This window comes from Penaeus monodon, chromosome 3, assembly GCF_015228065.2.
Source record: "Penaeus monodon isolate SGIC_2016 chromosome 3, NSTDA_Pmon_1, whole genome shotgun sequence".
In the NCBI taxonomy this organism is placed as follows: Eukaryota; Metazoa; Arthropoda; class Malacostraca; order Decapoda; family Penaeidae; genus Penaeus; species Penaeus monodon.
In genome coordinates, this window is record NC_051388.1 from 3674442 (window position 1) to 3679441 (window position 5000).

The 5000-nt window shown below is 40.3% G+C and overlaps 1 protein-coding gene across 1 annotated transcript in view; it reads right to left on the reverse strand.

Annotated features, from left to right (window-relative positions):
- Positions 1–5000, reverse strand: part of LOC119590662 (TBC1 domain family member 10A-like) — an 80611-nt gene that overhangs the window by 74799 nt on the left and 812 nt on the right. The gene's annotated exons all lie outside the window — the stretch shown is intronic.

The following is a 5000-nucleotide window of genomic DNA, read 5'->3' on the forward strand; positions in this document are numbered from 1 at the left end:
CGAGTAAGGATTCTTTCACAGGTTTTAGACAGGCAGGAATGATGGGAATGATGGTTGCTTGTTTCCAAGCGGTAGGCAAGATGCCTGCTGTGTAGGTTAAGGTGAAGAGGTCCAAGAAGAGGATTTATTTCCTGTACTTTACATTTTGGACAAAGATGTCGGATGGATGTAGTGATTCATCCATTCCCCAGTTAAGTGGAGTTGCTCAGTTAGTTTAATAGCTGCAAGGAGTTCTTTCCTTGTAAATGGAGAGAGAGAGAGAGAGAGAGAGAGAGAGAAGCGAGGAGAGAGAAGAGAATAGAAAGAGAGATAGAGAAAAGGAGATGAGAGAGGAAAGAGAGGAGAGAGAGAGAGACGAAAGGAGGAGAGGGAGAAGAGAGAGGGGGAGTGGGAGAGAGCGGGTTGAGAGGGAGGGAGAGAGGTGGACGAGGAGGGAGATCAACGAGGAGAGAAGATAGAGAGGAGAGAGAGCGAGAGAGAGAGAGAAGAGATAGGGACGAGGAGAGACGAGAGAGATAGAGAGGAGGGGGGTGAGAGAGAGAGAGAGGAGAAGGAGAGAGAGAGTGAAAAAGAGAATAAGAGAGAGAGAGAGAGAGAGAGAGAGAGAGAGCGGAAGAACGGAGGAGAGATAGATGATAGAGAGAGAGAGTAGAGAGGAGAGAGAGGAGAGAAGAGGTTGGGAAGGAAAGACGAGAGAGGAAGAGAGAGAGCAAGGGAGGAGGAGGACACAGAGAGAGAGATGAGAGGGAGACGAGAAGATTAGAGAAGGAGAGGGAGAAGAGAGTAGACCGAGAGGAAGAGGAGAGAGTTGAGAGGAGGGAGGAGGAGAGAGAGCAGAGAGAGACGAGAGACTAGAGAGAGAGACCTAGAGAGGAGAGAGAGAGAGGAAAGAGCGGCAGGAGAGAGGAGAGTATGTTAGATTTAGGAGAGAGAGGAGAGACGGAGTGGGAGAGAACTGAGAGAGAGAGAGAGAGTGGGAGAGGAAGAGGGAGAAGGAGAAAGAGAGGAGAATAGGAAAGTGGGAGAAGAGAGACGAGAAGAGAGAGCAGAAGAGAAAGGAGAGAGAGAAGAAAGAGAGGAGAGAGAGAAGAAATGGAGAGGCGACAGGGATGAGAGAGAGAGAGAGAGAGGAGAGAGACGGAGTTGAGAGAGAGAGAGAGAGCCCGGGGAAGCGAGGATGAGAGGAGAAAAGACGGACGTAGAGAGGAGAGACCGAGGGAGAGAGGAGGCTGACGAGAGAGAGAGAGAGAGCGAGGAGTGAAAGAGATGAGAGAAGAGAAGAGAAAGAGAAAGGAGAGAGATCGGGGAGGGGAGAGAGAGACGGAAGGGAGAGGGGAGAGAGGAGAGAGAGGAAGGAGAGAGAGAGACCGAGGAGAGAGAGAAGAGAGAGAGATGGAGACGATGAGAGGAAGAGGAGAGAGAGAGAGAGGACAGGTAGACAGAAAGGGAAAAAGAGATGGTGTAGAGACGTGAGCCGTGAAAGTGATGTGAGAGAGAGAGAGAGAAGAGAGAAGAGAGAAGAGAGAGAGAGGGAGAGAGTGAGGATGTGAGAGAGAGAGAGGAGGGGGAGGATGAGAAAGAATGAGAGAGGAGAGAGAGAGAATGAGAGAAAGAGAAGAGAAGAACTCAGTGAGAGAGAGAAGAAGAAGAGGAAGGAGAAGAAAGGGAGAAAAGGGAGGGGAAAGAAATGGACGAGAAGATAGAGGAGAGAGGAGGAGAACATGACATGCCCCTGAGAACGCTGAGGAGTTTTTTCCCTCTCATACCCCCCCCCCCTCGCGCTCACAGCCACATTTCCCCCCCCCCCTACTCTCCTCTTCAAGAGAAAGAGAGAGAGCGGGGAGAAAAAAGGAGAAAACAAAGGAAAGAGAAAATAAAGAGAACATAAAGGAGGGAGAATCGGATGGGAAAAAGTAGAAAGAGAAAGAGAAAGAGAAAGAGAAAGAGAAAGAGAGAGAGAGAGGGGGTATGGGGAGAGGAGGGAGAGGCGAGAGGGAGAGGGAGAGTGAGAGGGAGAGGGGAGAGGAGAGAGAAGAGAGAGAGAGAAAGAGAGAGACGATGAGAGAGAGAGAGAGAGAGAGGGAAGAGAGAGACGAGAGAGAGAGAAGGCAGAGAGAGAGAGTAGAGAGAGAGAGAGAGAGAAGAAAAAAAGACAAAACCGTTCACCAATCAACATTTCCACACACACACACACACCACACACACACACACACACACACACACACACACACACACACACACACACACACACCACACACACACACACACACACACAAAATACAGCCATTCATTCCACCATGTGCAACACCAACAACAATTTCACTTCCAATTTCAATCCAAAAGAAAAACACTAGAAAAAAAGATAATAATACAGCTTTCAACACCTTCTCTATCCCACAACAAACCGCATAAGAGCATGACAAACTACCCACAACATCTTACTCATCTCGCTCTATCCTGTGCAAGTTCGCTTTTTAAAAAAAGGTCAAAAAGTTATTAAAAAAAAACATACATACATAAATACATACATACATACATACATACATACATACATAAATACATACATACATAAATACATACATACATACATAAATACATACATACACCCCCCACACACCCCCCCCCCCCCCCCCCCCCCAAACATACACACAACATAACACATACAAACATACACATATCACACCACACACACACAACCCACACACACACAACACACACAACACACACACACACACACCCAACAAACACAACAAACACACACACACACACACACAAAAAAAAAAAAAAAGCCACACCATGAAATCATCTCTTTCAACACTGCTTATCATATCTCTTTGTTTTCTTTTTTCTTTTTTTGTAAACTTTTTTTTTGTAATTACACTTTTTTGTGATATGGTACAAAGACATTGAAGATTTTCGGGATTTGCATATGTGCGTGGATTAACTTTGTATATTATGTTTATTGATGTGATGAAGGAAGGATGAAAGGAAGGAAGGAAGAAGGAAGGAAGGAAGGAGGGAGGGAGGGAGGGAGGGAGGGAGGGAGGGAGGGAGTGAGTGAGTGGAATGTGAGTGAGTGAGTGAGTGAGTGAGTGAGTGAGGGAGGGAGGGAGGGAGGGAGGAGGGAAAGGAAAAGGGAATGGGAGAGGGAGAGGTAGAGGGAGGGAGAGAGAGAGAGAGAGAGAATAATTCTATAACACTACTCATTACAGACATCAACACTGCAGACTCATTTAAGAATTGGACACCTGGACATGAACAAACAAACACACAAACAAACACACACACGCATGCACCAACGCACACACTTGTGCACACACACACACACACACACACACACACACACACACACACACACACACACACACACACACACACACACACACACACACACACACACACACACACACACACATATACTCGGTTCATCTATCTTTCTATTAATCTATCTATCTATCTATCTATGAGAATACTTTTATGAATCCCCAAAAGCAGGTTGAAGATCCAAATCATAACAACGAATACCAGTTACACAAGCTTCGCAGCAGATTAGAAAACTGACAGACCAGGTAACAAGGTAACGTTTAATAAGTGTCATATATCAGATGTGAAATTATGTTTAATTTCATACGTGCTTCATGCAGAATATAAACAAAAATCCTTTAATACATAAACATCAATCTTGTGTTTCTCCATTATACAAAAAAAAAAAAAAATTCCCTCAAAGTTGTACTCAGGAAAAAAATTCATAAATTAATACAGATAAGCACTGACAAATAAATACAAAATATTAATATGCAATAAAAACAAAAATATAACATAAAAAAAAAAAAAAAAAAAAAAAAAAAAACTATATATATATAGATATAAGATTATATATATATATATATATATATTATTATATATATATATAACACATGATATAGATAGAATATATATATAGATATATATATATATAGAGAGATATAGATATATATATATATATTATATATAGAAATATAAATATATCTAATATAATATATATATATATATTATATATATATATATAATATATATAGATATATATAAACAACAACCACAAAATGAAAACTGAAATACTGAGACGCAATTAGCACAACAGTTTATAAAAAAACCATAAAATTTTAAAATTTAAAAAAACTCATGAAGAGACACTATTTTTCCCCATTTCAAACTCAAACACTGATTATCTAACTCTTCAAATCAATCTATTTCCATGTCAAGCAAAAACAATATTACTTAATGCATACATGAAATAGCTCCAAAACTTGTATCCCTGCGACTCAATTTCACGTATTGGCTCCTCTAATCGCATGCAAAATCAGGGGAAGCAGGTTTCATATCACAATTTTTTTTTCCAACTTCTAATTTCTTCAGCTGGTATTTCCTAACTAAAGTGATTCCCAATCTAACCATACGGATATGGAAAATTAAATGATACAAAAAAACAAAACAAAACAAAAAAAAAAACACTACTCATAAACTGTCATCTCCTTTAAAACATTATTTAACGACAAGACCTGAGTGTAAATAAAATTCTACGAGGATCAATTTAGAGGTCAAAGCAATTACCTACATTTTTAGCAAGTGATCCCCAACAACAACGAATTAATTACAAAAGATACTCACACTCGATAAAACGGTTAACGTCAATTTAAGCCAAGCTATCCATTCTTTTATTTAACCAATCTTCGCCTCAATGTTAGCTAGGAACGTGATACCTCGATATCGAGTTCCCTTTTTGTCTCAATCAGGAATTTCAAGTTTCAACTCATACCAGAGAAATGCATCATTTTTAAGTTCTTTTTTCAAATGACATATTGTTCTAAACTTATTTATATACTGAGTGTATTATTCTAAGTTTATGTAAGTGATGTACCAGCTTAAGTTAATTTAATCCCACTATATATATATCATTTAACGATTATTTACGTAACATATTATTTTGTCTTTTTATGTAAGTGACGCAGCATTTCCAGCTT